This window comes from Heteronotia binoei, chromosome 8 (genome assembly GCF_032191835.1).
Source record: "Heteronotia binoei isolate CCM8104 ecotype False Entrance Well chromosome 8, APGP_CSIRO_Hbin_v1, whole genome shotgun sequence".
Classification (NCBI taxonomy): Eukaryota; Metazoa; Chordata; class Lepidosauria; order Squamata; family Gekkonidae; genus Heteronotia; species Heteronotia binoei.
Window position 1 is genome coordinate 65,712,093 of NC_083230.1, and position 21,606 is coordinate 65,733,698.

The window sequence follows — 21,606 nt, forward strand, 5'->3', positions numbered from 1 at the left end:
TTCGGAGTGGAGGGCGGGATATAAATCCAATATCATCATCATCAAAGCACCAGGTGAGAGTAGCATTCTTATGTACTCTGTTTTGTTGCTTACATATGCTAATGTGCTGCTTCCAGAAAATATGGAAATTAATTTCCTAAATGGTATTATTGCCTTTGCCAGAGCTAGAGTGGATAATTACCCTTCAGAGCATTCAGTTTTTGTGAGAGAATGCTAACACCTCTCTTGTGGAGTATGATGAACCTGAATTCTTCACTTTCATTCCCTCAAGTCAAGTGCTTGGCACATGGCCTCCAATACTGCAAACCTCAGCCAGGTCATTATTCCCATTAAATACCTTAAATGCCACCTGTCTTCCCTGAGAGAAAAACTAGAGGAAGGGAAGTATTTAGAGTTGTTTCTTCCTTCCAAATGACTGCAATATGAGAGAGAGAGAGAGAGAGATCACCTTTTACAAGATACTCAAGTAAGCAATTGCTTATTTGCTACTATCTTGGATCTTCACTGTAAAATATCCCGAGTACCACAAGATCTAATAAAGATAGAGAACTGCAACGCAGAGGTGTTTGACACACACACAAAAGATAGCTTAAGGTGATATATTTTATTGGCTTAGCTAGTGTTCAAGAGACTGCAAAGCTTTCTGTGTTTTAAAACAACTACCATTAAGCAAAAATTGTACAAACCCCAATCCACAGCTGGTTTTAGACAGTTGATAAGGAGATTTTGTAATCAGTCAATTAACATAGACATAAAAAGAAGACTATACCATCAATAGCAACTGATCAATCAATCCATGTCAATTCATTTATATTGGAAACAGGGTAGAGTGCAAACATATTATCATAAGCATGACGGTGACTAGTATAAGTAGAAATTTGTGCCTGTCACTCAAGTTGGTATCCTTAGGGAAGTGGCTTAGAAGGGTTAGGGCAGCACAAGGGCCAGTCTGAGGAAAATAATATTTGACTGTTACCCACATCAGTCCCCATGTGAGGTCTGTCTCATGGGATGGCCCCTGCTTGCAAAAAACTCAAACATGATAAAGGTAACATTTCAGTATGTTACATACACAACACACAGCTTGGCAGAATAAACCTCAGCTAAAGAAAGGATGGAATTGATATCATATAAGTACTTAAGAAGTAACTAGCTTTATTACCCTAGCCAACTAGAAAGTGAGTAATCAGTATGAAGAAGTTAGATAGAAACAAAAAAAAAAACTTTGCACTATTCTAATAAATAAATGCCCAATTAAAGTTAACTTTTTAGTCCAAATTGAGTCCCTCTCACTTGGCTAGTTTGGATCAAATTAACACAGAGAAAGTAGTAAGAGCTTGGGTTGCCCTAATTGGGACCAGAAGATGCTGTGAGATAGGAACAGAATTTAGGGAAGAAATAAGAAACCTAACTAGGATGCAATAAGGTGCAGTAGGGTTCAACCACCCAAGAGTGAGCAATAACAGGTCTGTGATGCACTTAGATGTCCAGGGCTTCACACACGCTACACTGAGAAATGAGAAAAAGGTCATAGTAGGCTAATTTCAGGAAGGAAGGTAGAGTGGGAGAGAAGACATCATACTGTGCCTGTCTTAAGAGAAAAAAACCTGATGACTTCATGTTTGTGGCAATGGAAGCTTATTTTAGAGGTGAACCAGCTAGCAAGATGGAGGGTTGGGGATGCCATTCTTCTGCATCTAGATTTACCTGGGTGCCAATGGAAGAGTCTTCTACTAGCTTATTTTTGTTCAGAACCAGGATCCATTATGTCATTGGACCAAAGCTTTGGACCTTGGCTCCATTGCATTTGGTTTGGGGCCTTTTTAGGATGCAGATCCCCATTGGTGCAAAACCGGGATCAGGGCTGTGATAGGATAGGGCTGCCAGCCTAACGTAGAAGGAACATCTGAATAAGCATACCTAAAATGGATTTGATAGAGGATTATTGATTTAGACACAGTGGTATTCTTGACACAGATTGGCCAATAGTAGCCAGGATCCTTCCTAGATTTATGGTTATATCATCTGGGAATTGTTTTCATGGAAGAATATACAAGACCTGTGTTTATTATCCTGCAAACCTGAGCTGCTATTTATGGCTTAGGGTATTCTGGAAATCATTCAGTTCCTTCTTTGACCAAAGTACTTGTCTTTAATATCACATCAGATACTTTCCTCTTCACTTAAAGTGTCTAAAGTCAAAGGATTGGGAACAGAGTGTATTGTTTTCTAATCTCTTGCAGCAGTAGGCCAGAGGATCTTGGGGTGTCTTTGTTGGGGGGAGCAGCCTGCAACAATTGTGCAATATTCAGAAGTCTGGTCCATATTTTATGATAATTTTAGGGTACCAGAATCTGGAGAAGTCTAGGCTGTGTTTTATTCATTACAAAAAAGGTAGGAAACCTCTGAATAACAGAAAAAAGTGGGTACTGAATACCAGAGGTCCTTCCTCTCTCATTCCCTCTTAAGCAGCAGTCTCTTTTGTGTATATACAACACATACAAAAGTTGCCCTTTGGATATTAGATATACTGTGTTATGGACTATTATCTGTTTTTTTCTCATATTGTCACTTTGTCAAGGAATTATTCTATTGAAATGATATTATGTTTACAAATCTTTCTACAGATTTGTTTTTGAAGCTATGTAGTACTATACACTATGAATTTATTTTTTGAGTCTCTGGCATAAATGTTAATTTTGCACAAGATGTTTAAAGTTGATGGTTTGCTTTAATCGGGTTAGAATTCATCATCTATCTACAACTGTTTACAACAGGCTTCCAAATTTATCAGTCCAAGGTCATTCACAACAGATGAAGATTGAAGCCATAATAATTGTTCTTTGAAGTTACATCATACTGCATATCATCAATTCACTTCTGAATTTCTGTCTTCTAAATTAGCTTGCACAAGGTATCTATCTCATTATTATTATTAGTTTATTTCTATTCCGCCCCTTCCCCCTTTTGGAGGGCTCAGAGCAGAGTACAACAATTTATCATGACTGATGAAGATTCATATACTGAAACAGGAATTTAGCCAGCTCCTGTCTTGTTTGTTGTGTGTCTTTATCTAGCTTGTAATTTTGATATGTTTTAGATTCTGTTCTTGTGATACACCCTGCGTCTGCTTGTGAGGAGGACTAATGCAAATAAATAAATAAATCCTTATAGAGATGGCATTTTGCAGTATATTTTCCCAACTTGCTAACTTTTTTGAATATGCCATTTTTTGAATGTGCCGTAATATTAATTGTAATTTTTATCATTGTTAACAACTTCTTGATAATGATTCTATTTATTGCTATTGTGAGCATGTTATCGTGGGGCTCTTTGTAATTTTGTAAATACAACTAAGTTTTCACACTTGTAATTTTTGAATTATATATGCACCTTCAGTATTTCTTTGTACAATTATTCTATAATTATTCTTATACCTCTGGTATTCAGTAACCCCTTTTCCACCCTGGGTTTTATTTATGGCTCTGTATAAAGACATGTTGCTATGAAGGAAGGATATTTCTGGGCTTCACTCTTCATTTTATGCTGTTTATTATGAATAAAGTTACAGAGTGCAGAGGCAGGCCTAGAGCTATTGGTAATAAATCTCCTTACTGAAGGTCCTTCTTTTTCACCTGAGATTTTCAGTGGGAGTAGCCCCATGTCCTGCTCTGACCTGCCAAAGATTCCTGGATTTATGCTACAGGCCATCCTCCTTCACTATTCCTCACATACTTGCATATTTTTCAGAACAGGGCACATTCTGGGCTTATGTTAGGGTTGCCAAGTCCAATTCCAGAAATATCTGGGGACTTTGGGGGTGGAGCCAGGAGACTTTGGGGGTGGAGCCAGGAGACACTGGGGTGGGGCTAGGAGCAAGGGTGTGACAAGCACAATTGAACTCCTTCCCTCCATCCTCCCCTTCTCCGATTCCACCCCAGAGGTGGAGCAGAGTGGGCGACGCTGCCGCGCTGCTGCCGCCTCTTCCCCGCCCCACCGTAGCCACTCCTCCGAGATGGGCCCAGCCTGAGCCCATCTCGAAGGAGCAGCCATGGAGCAGCCGAGGCGAAACCAGAGAAGGGGAGGGGAGGGTGGAGGCAGGCCAGGAGCACGGCAAGCCGCGAGTCCAGGTCCTAGAAGGACCCAGACTCAAGGCCCGCCACGCTCCTGGCCTGCCCCCACCCCTCCCCTGACTCCACCTCAGAGGCGAAGCGGGTGATGCCGCCGCACCGCCACCACCCCCTCCCTGCCCCATCCCAGCTGCTCCTCCGAGATGGGCCCAGCCTGCGCCCATCTCGGAGGAGCAGCCACGGTGAAGTGGAGAAGAGGCAGCAGCAACGCAGCGGCGTCGCCCGCTCCGAGATGGGGCGGCTCGCCACGCTCCTTGGCGCCGTTTCCCCCCTCCCCCCATTTCCATTTTTGGGGGGAGCGGGGGAAGAGGCTGGAAATCCTGGGGTCCCCCGCCAGGGCGGGAGGGTTGGGAAGCCTAGCTTATGTTTCTCAAATGGTATACTTCTTTCAAAAAAACAATGCTAGATATGACATGAAGGCATTTTACTGAAAGAGGAAAAGACCCAAAGCACACCTGAAGTACTTGTTTGAATCATAGTCTAAGTTTCTAGCCCCTGTGGTTTCATTGCCCAGGAAAATCATAGTGAAGCTGAGCTGAGGCATTCTTCTGACTTTACTTCTGAAATGTTTATTTACAAAGAGGGTTAATACAAGAATGCTTCTTATTAACCCTGAGTCCACAGTAAACACTGAAGCAGGCTATTTGAACTGAACACAGTTCCATAAATATGTTATTAGAATTTGTGCAGTGAAATTTATACACAAGGCAAAGTCTGGTGTAAATTACATTGTTGTAAGTTTTTTGTAAACATTTTTTTTAAAAAAAGTACTGAAGACAAGAGAATTCAAGAATGTATGGTAGGAGAGAACATCTTTATCCTGTCAAAAAGAACAAAACTACTGACCCTTAGCCATTTGATTTTTCAAAAATAAACTCCAAAGTAATTACAGTACAAGATTTCTAATGAGAATGGGAATAATTTTTTTTAAAAAATTACAACAGTATGTTAAAAATATGACATCTAACAGTCAGTTAAATATTTGAAATTTAGTTAACCTTGAAGAGGTAAAATAATTTCAAGTGCTTCTGCCCATACATCAAACTCAAAGTTTGCAATGTCATTTTTTTTTTCATCTAAAGCTGGCATTCTCCTGAGCATGAATTTTCTTTTAAATTCTAATGAATAGGTTCACATTTCACATTTCTCTGTAAAGGTCAATTTGACAAACAATTAAAACTGTGACTATGTGCAACGAGCATTATAATTAGTTTCTGTTCAAACAAATAACAAAGTGTCACAAAACCTTGATATTCAGAACATTATTTTTCAAATAGAAATTTTTCCCATTACTTCTTCAAAAATAATACTTTCTCCTTCAACAGACTGAGACTTGTGATCTGAGCTTGATTCAACAAAATGCCACTTATTTGCATAGGATTTGAAATGGCGGGTTTCTTTTTAAATTCCATTCACATATATATATATATATATATATATATATATATATATATATATATATATATATATATATATATATATATATATATATATATAGCACATACCGTTTTTTCAAGTAGAGCCAATGAAAAAAAATTATTTGTTACATGTGTGGAGTTAAGACTATAGGTTTTGCCTAAAGAAATGCCAGCACAGCAATCAGAAATGGATGCTTTCCAACTATTTTCAATTATTGCTTAGTAGGTTTGTAGAGTTGGAAAAAGTAGTACAGGATCCAAATCTCTTTACCCCAGTTTCATCACCATAACAACTGAATCTGGAGAAGTTGTTAATTACTGAGTATCAGCAGGGAAATGCTGACCCCACTTCACAGCTGGGAGTAGAATACAGCATTAACGTGATTTAAAATGTAGCTGTAGAAATATGTCACAAATCCCCACTAGCAAACAACTATGAGAATAGATGCCAGGATCATCAGAATTCATATAACCCAATGCAATTAAACAAGTGGTATCTCCCTAGTAACAGTTGCCTTTGTCAAGCAGGATTTTTACAGAAAGGCTCACTCATAAGAGACAATTGCCTTTCCTTTTTCTATCCATTCTGTCCAGCATATCCTACTGCTCAAATTCATCTGTAATCATGTAAGGATGACCTGCAAAAACATCACAGTGATTTATAAGCAATTAAGAGAGAATGAAAACAAACAGGTTTTTAGGAGAAGCTGCAGTTCTATTGGCATGCCGCAGACAACAGATTCTTCTGATACTTCTGACTCGGAGGAGACTTTTCCAGCAGTGGTGAGCAAGACTCTGATTCAGGACAGCCTAGGGTTGCCAGGTCTTACCAAACCACTTGTGGACAGTGGGAGATAGTATTGCCAGATCCAGCTGGGAAACTTCTGGAGAATGGAACCAGGGGGGAGGGGGCGGGTACAGAGTGGGATACAATGCCATAGACTGGTCCACAATCCAAAGTATCTATTTTCTCTGGGGGAGCTGGTCTCTGTAGTCTGGAGATAAGCTGCAATTCTGGAGGAATCCAAAGATCCACCAGGAGGCTGGCATCCTAGGGCAGCCAGAGGTAAAATTTGATGAACAGCACACTATGGGCCACTTAAAAGTAAATCCTGAGTATTCCAAGCATAATTTATCCCGGCCTGTGGTTTTCACATTTCCTCCTCCCCACAATCTTTCCTGTAATACCTCAGAAGTCAATGAAAATTTATAGGTCTGTCTCTGAAATGGGACACATAGACAATACCAAAAGTAATGAATTTGCAATCTGGACAGTGCCCAATCTGGATATCTGGTCCCTAGTAGAGTGTATTCATCTTCTGTTTCTCCCCCATGCTTGGACCCAACCTCTGGCCCTGGAGACTCAGACTTCTCAGAAAGGAATCAGCATCTCTATCTTATCTCCAGTGGCCAAGTATTCATCACTCCTCTGTAATTGAAGAAATGAGAAGCGACTTATGAAAGCTCATACTTTGCCACAAATTTTGTTAATTTTTAATCGGGTTGCCAAGTCCAACTCAAGAAATACCTGGGGACTTTGGGGATGGATCCTGGAGACTTGGGGATGCAGCCTGGAGGCTTTCCCATACCCTAAAACAAACAAACAAATAATACAGCAGTACAGTTACCCTGAATACAGTCTTCATTTCCTTGTCCTCTTTTTTGCCTTCAAAGAGTTCCCCAGCAGTTGCACTTCCAGTAAATGAAAGTGAACACACACACTCACACTCTCACAAAGCAGCAAAAATAAGCAGTTTTTAAGCCCACACTTTTGTGCTCTCACTGAGGCAAAGTAAATTGCTTTACTCATGGGAGTTGGTGGATGTTACAGTCTGCTGTATTTCAACTAACTTCTTCAGACTAACACAGGAAAACAAAAGTAAGGGAAAAGTCTAAGGGGTGGAGTTTTTCTCCATCCCATAATCAGATTCTAGTTAACTCTTCACTATCCATTTTACTATACAGATGACTTCTGAAATGATGCACAACAGAGGAACTGTGCTGTCTTCTTCTCTCACACACTCACCAGGAAGAGCCACCTGACTCTGCCTGCTCACCTCAACATGCAGCTTTTGCATCCTGCTGAGATTTAAAGGCACACACACATTCCAAAACATAGTTTACAAGCTTCTTCTAAACCTGCTGAGATCGAAAGGCGCTTCATGACTGTTGGGTAGGGCTTTCCTCTTCTAGTCAGCTGGCTGGTGGAAGGAGGAAGCCTGCAAAACCAAGGAATCCCCTGCCTGGACCTAGTCTTTAAGGCCCTGTAAGAACTCCCTTTAGATGTTTGCCAGTTCTTTAGGCAGGAACCAGGCTTGGTCACTCTGTAGGAATCCTGTACTATTTAGGCAATTAATTGTGCTCAGACTGAACTTCAAAGCAAACATGGGAGGGGGGGAGAGAACAAAAAAGATTCCAAAGTAATAAGGGTAAAATCTAATTTTTATGCCATAGCAAACTGGATACAAAGCAAAGCTGTAAGAATTTTAACAGCAAAAAAATTGATATAAATAAATGGAATGCTGTGGATGAATTATATATACTCAAGATACAGTAATGGCATCTCGGTCTGTCCTCTTTTTGCTGAAAAATAAATGTACTATTGTACAAATGTGCTTTTTTTTTTACAGTGGCACTTGATCCAGACTTTGAGAAAATGCAAAGGCTGTCATTGGCCCAGAAGTAATCCCATCTGGTGAAGTCATGAATGGCTGAGTTTAACAGCAGGGGTACCTACTGTTAATCAATTTTGCAGCCAATTGAGAACACTAGAGACAATCCATTAACAGAATAAAGACTGTAGCCTTTTGCAGAATTTCTGGGTGTTTAAGGTAAATATATAACATTTTTTTTTCATATTGGAAAATAATAACATTGATCTAAGTGAATTAATAAACAGAAATTGCCAGAAAGCTGAAGAAGGAACAATGCTGGCTGATATGCTTCTTTTTCTTGAAGATGTTTTGTTCCACTTGCGTGGATTCAATACCCAGTAGGTTGAGAAAGATGTTCTGTAGCCATGGGCACCAAACTGAAATATTGAACTTGTATTTCTTTTGCTTCCAAAATGTCTGACTTGTATGCAAGGAGAGATTATAACTGAAAGATTAAGGTAAAATCCCTCATACGCTTAAAAAATCTGATATAATCCTAAAAAGCATTTGTGACTATAGAGTTTGTAACATCATAGGCTGTTCCAAGCATGTGTATTATGGAAATGTTATATTATATGCATACCAACCCAACCAACCAAGAAGACAGAAAGCAAAACAGCAGATAAAGATTCTGAAATTTCTGGTCCACTCCAGACCAGTGTTCCCTCTAAACTGAGTTTGTGTGAGCTAGCTCACAGGTTTTTTTAGTCTCCAGCTCACACATTTTTGTCTTAGCTCAGGAAAAATGTCCCCAGAGCAAATTAATTTATGCAGTAGCTCACAACTTTAATGCCAGTAGCTCATGAAGTAGAATTTATGCTCACAAGACTCCACTGCTTAGAGGGGGCATTCCTCCAGACTATGCAGGAACTCCCCCCACCCTGTAAAACAGACACCATACTGTCTAGAAAATTTTCCACATAGAACAGTCTTGAGGATTCTGGCTTTATTAAAATTTGCAATCTCAAGAAACTGATGAAAGCTGTGAGAGAACCTAATAGATATGTTAACTTCATTTTTTCTGTTGAGGTGTTTTTTTTAATAAATTACCTAAGTATTCTAAAACACATTAATTTCTGAAAAGGATAGAGGAGCAGAGAAAGGACTATAAATCGTGGCACTAAACAATTGTTACTGTATTAGGGAGATCAACCTGTTTTAAAGTAAGTTATCTGCTGGTGTGTTTTTCAAAGAGAAACTCAAAGTTAAAATAGTATTAAGTAAAGTATCCCACTGGTTTATAGTCTAGTTCAAACACTACCAATTGATGTAGCAGCAGGAGCAATCATAGCAATACCAGCTGGCTGAATAACATTGGTGAAGATCAATGCAAACTGTAAAGAGGGAGACCCAGTAATCTTCTCACCAATGTTTTTAGATGTTTCACCTGTCAATTGCAATCTTGTACCATCTATTTTCTCGACATCTGTAGTCACATCTACAACAACAGTTCCTGAACATTCAACATCCATATTTTTCATATTTGAACTACTCCTGTTTGATATTCTGTGACTCTGTTGTTTAACTGCACGTATACACAGGGCTCCCCCCCCCCCCCCACCTCAAACAGAAGTGCTGGAACTCTCAAGAGGGAAATGAAGGAGAAACACATGGTATTCTTTGAAACAATGTTATTTTCATGTGCTATGAACTTATCTCTAATTTAAAGCAGTTTCCAAACTTTAGTCTTGTCACCAACTTCATCAATTCTTTTTCAGGTCTTGCTTTTGGTGCTGAATGATGACCTTGAAGCAACCATATTTTAAAATTCTTTGATTAAAGACTGTTAAAGGAGGTCCCCTTTCACACTCACTGGAGAAAATACCTATTGCATTGAGAGTGAGCCAAATCCAAGATAATTCCCTGGGCATTCTCTGAATGGCTCAAATGGCTGCTGCTGGGGAGAAAAACCTCCATTGGATAGGCTACAGTTGACTTTCTCTCTCCTGCCTGAACCCACCCCAGACTCTTTCCAGGCTCACAGCCCACATCTCACCCTTGGCAAGACCAACAAGTCCTCTGCACTGTCTGGCTCCTTCCTTGTTCTGAAGTATATGCTCTGAAATACCCGTCATTTAGCAAATGCTTTGTCTTGCAGGGGGTTTTTTGCCTGTTATGCAATATAGACTGTGCTATATGAACTGAGTTATTCTGGAAGAAGTGGGATGATCCTGTTGGGAGCTGAAAGCTGAACTAGATGTTATTTTATTATTTTCCTTCCTCTCTTGATTGGGCAGCTGGTTTCTAGGTCTAGATTAACTCTGTATAGCGGGGGTGTCAAACGCACGGCCTGGGGGCCAGATCAGGCCCCCTGAAGGATCCTATCAAGCCCGTGAACAGCTTACTGTCATCTGCTTCCTTCTCTCTCTTTTGTTTTTTGCATCATGGCTTACTTTGCCAGGCTTGCTTAATTGCATGGGAGCTACAGAGCAAAGCCTCTATTTTCTCCATTGGCTGGTCAGCACACAAAACAACTTATGTACAAAAGCTTATGATGCCCAGCCATTTCATGTTTTCCCCTGCATTTTAGGCTCAGAGCATTGACCATGAGGTTTCTGTAATGAATGTCAATAAATCAAAAGTAGATTTGCAAGTTACAGAAACACACCTTAACAACACCTGAACAGCCTACTCAATATTGCTACAGCACAGACATTGTCTCCAGATTTTGATGCAATAATTCAGAGCAAGAGGTGTCAGTTATCAGAAACTGTTAAATAAACAAAATATTGCAAGAGTGCTAATCTTTTAAGCATGTTTTAAGATTTTTTTAAAAAAACAAATATTTAATTGTGTTTGACTGCGTCCTTTATAAAGTTTACATATCCACTACCTGGTATTACATTTTGTGACACACATGACCCGACCCAACAAAGTTTAATTTATGTCAGATTCAGCCCTCATAACAAATGAGTTTCACACCCCTGAAAGTTTCTGAGACTAATTTGAAGTGCTTTTTCTTCTATGTACAATCCCCAAGGCCCCTGGGGTACTTCATATGTGCCCACCATCACATCTCCATGTTTCATAGGACTGCTGCACTACACATAATACATCTACTCTGAAATGGCCTTAGCATAAAGTAGAAAGTTCTCCTAAACTAAAGGAGCAGCTGGTTTAGATCTACAACCAGTTTAAGAAACATTTCCAATCTGGCAGTGATGAACACAACAGCTATAAGAGATCTTTGCCAAAGTTATGAGGTCACAAGCTTGGTAGAAATATTGAGCAGATAAACTAAAATGATGGGAGAAATGGTTTATTGAGGGGAATGTGGGATGGAGAATTAACAAACCCAAGCAGCCAACGTAATACAAAGCTTTCAAAATAATGTTTAAGACTAGAAAGCTCACTAAAGGAGCCAGTCACTCAAGCATCCAAACACTGTGCAAGTTACTCCATTTAAGGGGAAACACAAGAGGTCAAAAAAGCAGATCAAGGGGTGAGGGTGGGTGGGAAGAGAAAGCATCCATACAGTAAATAATTCAATGTGGGCAAAAGTTGGGGATCCCTGTTGTCATAGTTTCAAAGGGAATGTAGAAGCAGAATGCGGCTCCCAACAGGAGGCAGGCTGCACAGCCTTGTCTCCGGGGGCTGTTTTGCCCCTTTGTAAGGAGGAGGAGCAGGCAGGGCATTGTGGGAGGTGAGGGCGAAGCAGACACGCCTTAATGGCTGTCTTCACTTCTGCCTCCCAGTCTTTGCCTCGTGCTCGGGGAGTGGAAAGCTTGGACGAGCCCCTCCTGTCCTGCCCGGCACGGGGCCTTTCGGTGCGTTAGTTTTTGTGCCACGGATTGCCGCGGTGGCGATCCCTTGGCTGAGCTGCAGAGGAGGGGGCTGTAGCTCAGTAGTGGTGGTTTCCTGGTGACCACAGTCACTTTTGGGTGTCGAGGGATGGAGAGCACCCGGTTTTCGGCTGTGTGGAGGCAGCGGGGGCACTTTTTGGCGTGGCGGTTTGCTGTTGGCTGGGTTCTTTAGCTCAGCCAGCATTTTTTCTCTGCCTTTCCCCGAGAGTTGTTCCCCCTCTGTAGCTGGGAATATTGGGTCTAGTTTTGTGGCCCTCTTCAGCCCCCCCCCCCCATCCTATTGTTGGGGTGATCTGCACTGCTGCTGGGTGGGGCGGTGGCCGTTTTCCCTGCTTATTACTCCCCTGTTGCTGGGCAAGGTGGCAGCCATTTTCACTGCTTATTACTTCCCTGTTGCTGGGCAGGGCGGTGGCCATTTTCTCTGCTTATTACTTCCCTTTTGCTGAGCAGGGCAGTGGACATTTTCTCTGCTTATTACTTGATGATAATAATGATATTGGATTTATACCCCGCCCTTCTCCCTGAATCAGAGACTCAGAGTGGCTTACAATCTCCTATATCTTCTCCCCCCACAACAGACACCCTGTGAGGTGGGTGGGGCTGAGAGGGCTCTCACAGCAATTGCCCTTTCAAGGACAACCTCTGCCAGAGCTATGGCTGACCCAAGGCCATTCCATCAGGTGCAAGTGGAGGAGTGAGGAATCAAACCTGGTTCTCCCAGATAAGAGTGCGCGCACTTAACCACTTCATCAAACTGGCTTCTCTGTTGCTAGGCAGGGCGGCGGCCATTTTTTGTTAGTCTCTGCTTACAGCCACCCCCCACTCCTGTTTTTTGCAGGCTAGATATTGGGCTCACTAGCCATGCCTAAGTGGCAAGGAAAATCAAAGGGCAAGAGCCCTGCACCAAAATCCCAGCCTTGCCAGCCAGTTTCTTATAAACACCCGGCCCCTCAGCCTATGTCGTCTGTGGACAAGGATGACTCCTTTGAGCAGTCTGTATTAGCTAGGTTGGCTGCTTTGGAGGGTTCTTGTGGCAAGCCCCATATCACAGAGGTTGGGAGTAAGAAGGGCGTTTAATCCAAAGTTGTCAAGGCTGCTGATAGGAAACGGTTGCAAGAAGAGATTCTTAACCGCTTGTCTTCTCTTGAGAGCAGGTCCGACCTTGTTGAGACGGATGGAGCGTCACCTCTCCCAGTGGAAGTTCCTGATGTGGACACTCGGTAAGGTGTGCAGTTTGGTAGGGGCGAGTCTGTACAACACACTAATGTAGCTTGGCCCTGGGGGCCATGGGGGCAGTCAGATACATTTGGGCCTGCGGCCAATAGCCAGTCTGCAGTGTTTACTAATCCTCAGCCTTGGGCTTGGGGTTTTAATTCGGCTAACCCTCTAGCATCTTGGGGTGGCCTGCCTGGCCAGTTTCCTGGACTATCCTTGGCCCCTTGCGGTGGCTGGGGTTTCCCTTATCCCTGGGGCCCATCTTACTCTTTGGTGCCTGCTAAGGCCTTACCTTTTGGTGATCTGGCTCTTCCCTTAGGGGATCACTTGTTGCCAGCCACCAAGGGTAAAATATTAAAGGGTGAATTTGTGGACCTTTTTTCTCTGCTCTACAGGGAGCATGAGAAAAAGGATAAGGAGGACCTTGATGATAGGGAAAAAAGAGAAAATCAAACAGTGTAAAGTTGATAGGACATGGCAAATTGGGTGCCCGGTTTCATTATTTACGTCAGAATAATTTCCAGGTCTCATCCATGGAGGGCCACTTCCCTTTTCCAGTATTTTGATATCATATACAAGAGCTACACCAGCTTTAGTGGCCCTTCCTGGCTTCATTACGACAGGGAATTCAGAATGAGGGCCGCCTTGAACCCATCCCTTCCATGGGATCAAATTCAGCCACAGTTGTGGCTGCAGGTTCTGTCTCCAGCGAGACCTAATCTCGGAGAAAGGTCAGACAGCGGCCATGTTGTGCAGCGCACAGCCACTGCTTCTGGTTCCCGCGGTAATGCGGGGCAGGCGGTTCAACCCCACTTGCTCTGCTGGGAGTTTGGGTCGCAGGGGGTGTGTGGAAGGAAAAACTGCCCATTTAAGCTCGAGTGTCCTCTGTGCGGAGGGTCTCACTTCTTTACGAATTGTTCCCTGGGTCTCACTTCTTTACGAATTGTTCCCAGGAGGGGGCTGCGCAGGCAGGACTCTGGTGGGACAAATCAGCCTTTTGGAAAAGGGCCCCAGCCCAATAAAGGTGACAGTGCTTGAGGCCTGGCTCTGTAATTATTCTAAGTTTGAGGATAGAGTTTACTTGTTCAACGGTTTTAAGTTCAGTTTCCGAATTCCTTGTCAGGGACCCAGAAGGCTGTTTTAACCTGAAGTCAGCTACAGGCATAAAGGTCCTTTGTTTGGGCCGTCGGGGACCGGGGGGGGAAATCCCCCTGCCAGCTTTTGACGGTGTACCGCTGAGGCCAGCGGACAGGGTCAGGAGCCTGGGGGTGCTATTGGAGCCGTCCCTAAAGATGGAGGCTCAGATAGCGGCCACTGCCAAGTCCGCATTTTTTCATCTTAGACGGGCAAGGCAGTTGGCCCCCTTCCTGGCCCCCGACGACCTAGCAACAGTGATCCATGCCACGGTCACCTCGAGGTTGGATTACTGCAATGCCCTCTACATGGGGCTGCCCCTGTGCCGGACCCGGAAATTGCAGCTAGTGCAGAATGCTGCGGCCCGGCTGTTACTGGGCCTCCCAAGGTGGGGGCACATCCGGCCGGGCCTTCGGGCTCTGCACTGGCTTCCAATAATATACCGAGTCCAGTACAAGGTGCTGGTCATCACCTTTAAAGCCCTATATGGCCTGGGACCTGCCTACCTGAGGGACCGTCTCTCCCCACACGTTCCCCAGAGAGTACTGAGGTCTGGCACTCAAAATCTTCTCACCATCCCCGGGCCCAAGGAAGTGCGTCTCAAGGCAACTAGAGACAGGGCCTTTTCCACAATGGCCCCTATGTGGTGGAACCAGCTACCAGAAGAGGTGAGGGCCCTGTGGGACCTTGCTCAGTTCCGCAGGGCCTGTAAGACAACCCTCTTCCGGTTAGCCTATGCCTGATTAGATAATGTAGCTACCAGATTTTTGTGATTATACTGTATAGTTTTAATGTTTAATTTTAAGGTTTTTAGGTTTTAATTGTCTGATTTTAGATGTAATAACTTGCTCTGATTTTACTGTTTTATTGTCGTTGTAAGCCGCCCTGAGCCACTTGTGGGAAGGGCGGGATAGAAGTCACCAAATAAATAAATAAATAAATAAATAAATAAAATAAAGTTCGACAAAAAATAGGGAAAGAATTGGCTGAGGGCAGGATGATTGGTTCATTTCCTGCACCTCCTGTGAGTTCTCTGCAGGTCTCTCCTTTGGGCATTGTGCCTAAAAAGACCCCAGGGGAGTTTAGATTGATCCACCATTTATCTTACCGTCGTCGGGAGTTGGTGAATGATGCCATACCCGAGGTATTGTGTATCGTGCGGTACACATTTTTGATGCAGCGGTTCACATGGTGAGGCTCTGTGGGGTGGGTGCTGAGTTGGCAGAATGCGATATAAAGTCTGCCTTTTGCCTTCTCCCTGTTCATCCTTTGGATTTTGAATTGCTGGGTTTCCAATTTGATGGGCAGTTTTACATGGATAGGGCCTTGCCCATGGGGTGCTCTGTTTCTTGTGCTGCGTTCGAGCGCTTTAGCTCTTTTTTGATGATATTGGATTTATATCCCGCCCTCCACTCCGAAGAGTCTCAGAGCGGCTCACAATCTCCTTTACCTTCCTCCCCCACAACAGACACCCTGTGAGGTGGGTGGGGCTGGAGAGGGCTCTCACAGCAGCTGCCCTTTCAAGGACAACCTCTGCCAGAGCTATGGCTGACCCAAGGCCATTCCAGCAGGTGCAAGTGGAGGAGTGGGGAATCAAACCCGGTTCTCCCAGATAAGAGTCCATGCACTTAACCACTACACCAAACTGGCTTAGAATTGGGTGTGTGCTGTAGGCTGGTTTAAGCAATGTGGTGCATTACCTTGATGGGTTTTTGTTTGTCGGCCCCTTGGGCTCCGGCCAGTGTGCCTGCTTGCTGTCAGCCTTTACAGCACAGTCTGAGGAGTTGGGCATCCCTCTAGCCCATGAGAAGACAGAGGGCCTTACACAGCAATTGACATTCTTAGGTGTTGAACTAGATTCCTTGTAGCAAACCTCTTGCCTCCTGGAGGAAAAAATTTTGAGGCTCCAGGGGCTGGTTGCCCATTTTTGTTGTGGTGGAAGACAACATTGAAGGAATTGCAGCAGTTAGTGGGACACCTAAAATTTGCTTGTAAGGTGGTCGCTCCTGGTCATCCTTTCTTGAGGAGGCTGTGTAATGCAATGGCTGGTCTACACCAGCCGCATCACAGAATTAGGATTTCCAGATTCATACGGGAGGACCTCTTCTTGTGGCAGGAGTTTTTGACCTCATTTAATGGTGTCTCCTTTTGGAGGGAGGATTTGAGGTTGGAAGCTGAGCTTCAAATTACATCCGATGCTGCAGGGTCCTTGGGATTTGGCATCTATTTTCAGGAAAATGGTGCACGGAGGACTGGCCTAGGGAATGGGTTGATACCGGGTGTACCAGGGATTTGACCTACTTAGAGTTCTTCCCAATCTTGGTGGGCGTTTGGTTGTGGGGAAATGAGTTGGCAGAGCACACAGTCCACTTTTGGTGTGACAATTTAGCTGTGGTGCATGTCATCAATTCCCTCACTTCTAAATCACCCAGGGTTATGAGGTTAGTCCAGGCTTTCAAACTGCAATGCCTGCAGCGGAATATTTTATTTTTTGCCAGGCATGTGCCTGGAGTGGATAATGGGGTGGCTGACACTCTCTCTTGCAAACAGATGCAGGGGTTTCGTCAGCTCGCCCCAGACGCAGATCTTCCTACAAGGATGCTCCTGGAGATTTGGACGATTGGGACTTCCAGTTTCGGTGACACAACATTGAAAGAGGCTCAGACCGTCGCGTCCTGAGCCACTTTTAAATCGATGCATTGAGGGGTTGCCCCCGAAGGACGACTTGACTCTGGGGCCCAGGAAAGGTCCCAGAAGGCAGGGGAATTCGAACGGTAGATTGGGAGTGCCAGCAAAGGTGGCTGTCCCCCGATCCCGTTTTTCTGTAGCCTCATCGCTCCGATCACCATTTTTAAATGGCAAGAGGGTCAGCCACTGGCTTCTTCTTTCCCCTTTCTACACTCTACATTCTGGATCTTCAAGCTCGGCAAATTCAAGATAAGTGACATTGATTTCTCTATTGATGTAAGTGTCCTCTTTTTATACTATTTTCTGGATGGGTAATGTCGTTGAGAAGCGGGAAAAAGGAGAATCAGGAGTGAAGCAGATTCCAGGGCAAAAGACTGAGAATGAAGATGAAGATGGTCTTCCTCTTCTTCAGTCTTCTCTTGGCATCAGTCTTTGTCTTGAGTTCTGTTAGACAAAGGCTTAGGTGGTCTGGCAGGATCCACGCCTAAGATAAGCTTGATTGCCTTATGCAGAAGTTGAAGTAGCTGTTGGATACGTGAGTCTCTTGCTTTGCTGTAATGGAGTCAGGAAAACAAGATGGATTCTGGTGGTGTTAGCCTTTGATTCATGGAAACAGGCTGGAAATTGTTTGCTGGTACAGTTCATAGCGGCGTGGCTTCTTCCACTGCAACAGCCAAGACTGGGCATGCAAGGAGAAGCTGGAAGCTCGTCTGTAGTTCTAGCTAACACCCATCCAGAGATGTAGAATGCTGCTACAAAGCTGAGGCTTATAGTATCCACATAAGCCTTAGAAACCGTGGGCAAAGTCCACTTCTTAGAGCAGATGTGTGCGAGCCAAAACTCCAGGCACCCTGGCAACCATACTGGTGATCACGATGTCCATGTGTATGAAAAGTAGGGGGCTTTTTTCTTACACTTGTGTTTGCATGGATTGATCCGTCCTTCAGCCATGTGGATGCGGGCTGGAACTCCAGGGCATAACCTTTGCTAGGCTGGCTGGGTACGAGCCATGCATTTTGGCTATACCTAGGGGCAAGGTGGCTCGCCCATCATGCGGCAGGAGAGGGGTATTTTGTCTCCTGGCCCTGCCATGCTGCCAGTTATGTTTATAGCCCTTGTTGTTAATTTAAGTGGTCTTTAGTTACCCAAACCCTTGTGTCCGTCTCTTCCTTCTGTCTGTGGGGGCAAACATGTAATATTTGTCAGCAAGGATATTATGTAATATGTGTCAGCAGGAATATATATACTTTGAAGCAGATTTGAGCTCAAGTTATAGTACAGGCAAGCAAGTGCAAAAAGAAAAAATTATTTTCTTAGCATAACTGAAAAGACAAAGTTCTGAAGTTCTTACCTGGGACAGCACATTGTTGCTCCTCTCCCAGTTGTCATCAGGACAGGATAGGGAAGTATCAATTGGTTTCATGCACTATTAACTGAAAGAACACGGTGTTTTTTTTAAGTGCTTGTCCCCCCCCCCCTTCTGTGTCTCTCAGGAGATTCTGGCAAGGTGCAGCTTTGTCTCCTCAAACCTCTAATCATGCTGTTCTAGCAGCTTTCAAATTGTTTGCAAGGATAATAGCATCAGAGTCAGTTCAGGTCTCAGATTTATATATCCCTCATGGCATAGTTTTGTGATAGCACATCAGTCAGCCTCCCATGATGTGTTTCCCATTAAAACCCTCCATATATAATTAGAGCTAGTGAGACACAGTGATGGCTGAGTGACAGGAGAATGCTCTCAGATGCTTCGGCCCCCTCCCAGGCTGGGGGCCGTTTATTGCCTCCCCGGCTGGATGGAGGCAGTGGATCATCCCAGTAGCCGGTGGGGGCGAGGTGCAGCCTTAAAAGGCTGGCCCTGCCCCCTGCAATGCAGTTTGAAAAACTTCTCAGGTGAGGCAGAGCAGCGTCTGCTTCGTCCAGAGCGTCGGGGCTTGGTCGGCCTGAAGAGACCAGCTCGGGAGGTTTTGACGGACGTGCGAGCGGTGGTGCAAGCTGTGTAGCGCCGTTTTTGGTTTGCCCCTAGGTCATTCAGGCTTAGACGAGCTTGCAGAGGCTCGGGGGTAGCGCAGCAGTGGCCCATTCGGGCGAAGGTGGGACTGTCGGGCGGTTTTGCTCAGGGAGGGTGACTTCAGGGCGGGTGGCCTCGGGTGTCTGTGAGAGCCTTGTTGGTGCAGGGGCAGCGCGTCAGCCTTAAATTTTAGGTCGTGAGTTCAGGCCTCACAGGGGGCAAGCTCAGTACTTTTGGGAGTTCAAGAGTATTATTAATAAGGGAAGGGGTAGTGACGCACTCCCCCCCCCCAACGACACTCAGCAGTTTTTTGGCTGTGGTTCTGCAGCACTGCAGCCATTAGTATGGGGCCAAAAAAGGGCCAAGGAAATACAAAAGGCAAACAGCCCGCTAAAAGGCCCTCCAAGAGGCCTCCCCCTGACCAGCACTCGGTTGATGAGGGAGAGGACGTTAGGACTCGGCAGGCTATTATTGAACAGCTAGTGGCCTTGGAGGAAGCCAGGGAGGGTGGCTGGCCCCTCCCGGAGAGTCACAGGTATCATGGGTTCCGGGAGAGCAGCTACCATATCCTTCCAAAAGGAGGTGCTCGCTCGGCTGTCTGTTTTACAGGGCACGGAGGCTGGCGGTGATGGCACGAGGGAGATTGTACCGCCGGTGGAGGAACAGAAGGAGGAGCCTGATGTAGTGGTGGTAGTGCCACCTGATGTCGCTGGTAAATCACCTGTACAACAGCAAGGGGTTGTCTGGCCATGGGGCCCTTGGGGTCCGAGTTTGGCTTCAGGTTCTGAGACGGTAGTGGGGCCTCAGGCTTTAGGGATTGGCTTTGGGGGGCGGGGTCGCCTATCACCAGGCCAGCATTTTCAGGTATGCCTTCCCCTCAAGCGTGCAGTTCGGTTACGATGGCTGTAAGGGGTGGCGCCTGGGCGCCTTGGTATTCGGCCATGGTGGCGGGTGGTCAAGGCAGCGGCCCCGGGCCAAGTGGGCACGTGTCGGTGGGGGGTGTTCTACCTTGGGGCTGGCAGCAGGCCCCTTCTACGTCTTCATCATGGCTCCCGCAGCAGAGTGGGATTTGGGGTTTCCATCTCACCCACCAGTTCCATATGGCATGGTGGATTTTCATGCACTGCCATTTGGTGACCCCGCCATGCCTCTTGGCGACCATCTTACTGCTGCCACCAGGGACAAGATTTTAAAAAGTGAATACATTGACATGTTTAACCTTTTATATAGAGAGTTAGAAAAGAAGTCAAAGGATGAGCTGGATGAAAAAGATAAGGAGAAACTGAAATGGAGAAAGGTGGATAGGACCTGGTCGAATTGGCTTCCAGGTTTCCTTATTTATGCTGGCGTCATGGCAAGGGCTCAGCCATGGCGCACTGCCCCCATGTTCCAATACTGTGATATTATCTATAGGGCGTATAACAATTTTACTGGAGGGCCGTGGCTTCAATACGATGAGCAATTTCGCATGCGAGCGGCAGTTAATCCTGGCCTTCCGTGACCAGCTTCCTGACCAGCAGCTATGGCTGCAGTTTATGGCGCCTGCAAAGCCAAATGCCAGTGAAAGATCAGATAGCGGACACCTCGTTCAGAAGACAGCGACTCCTACGGGCTCCCACTCGACCGCGGGGCAGTCGGTTCAGCCACAGCTGCTTTGCTGGGAGTTTACCTCCCAAGGCGTGCGTGCCAGAAAGGCTTGTAGGTACAAGCATGAGTGTCTGCTTTGTGGAGGCCTCCACGCATTTACAGCCTGTAGCAGATCCAAATCAAAGGGAGCTAATAAGCGGCCGGGCAGGGCGCCGGGGCAGCATCATGCAAAACCCTCTCAACTGAGGGTTCTTAAGGAGCTGCTGTGTGATTATCCATGTTTGGATGATGCAAGGTATCTTTTGGAGGGGTTTTCTCATGGGTTTAGGATTCCATATCAGGGCCCACAAACTCCGTTTTCCTGTTCTAATTTGCGTTCTGTTAAGGGTTTGGAGCACATCATGCGAGCAAAAATTAAGAAAGAGTGTGCTGAGGGCCGAGTGTTAGGCCCTTTCGCATCCCCGCTTGTGCCAAATTTACGGGTTTCCCCCCTCATGGTGGTGCCTAAAAAAGTGGCTGGCGCATTTAGGCTAATCCATCACCTTTCTTATCCCAGGGGGCAATCAGTGAATGAGACCATACCTGAGGAGCTTTGCTCGGTTAAATATACGTCTTTTGACCAGTGCTGATAGTGCGACAGTGTGGAGTTGGAGTGGAGCTCGCTAAGTTCAATATTAAGTCCACATTTCGCTTACTCCTGGTGCATCCAGCAGATTTTGAATTGTTAGGTTTTGCTTTTGAGGGAAGTTTTTATATTGATAGAGCACTCCCAATGGGATGTTCAGTTTCATGTGCGGCTTTTGAGCATTTTATCACCTTTCTGGAGTGGGCATTACGAGCCAGAACGGGGGTGCGAGACACGGCGCATTATCTGGACGATTTTCTCTTTGCGGGCCCCGCGGACTCAGGGCAGTGTCTTTTTCTGTTAACGGCTTTTGAGGGGTTAGCTAAGGAGTTAGGTGTTCCACT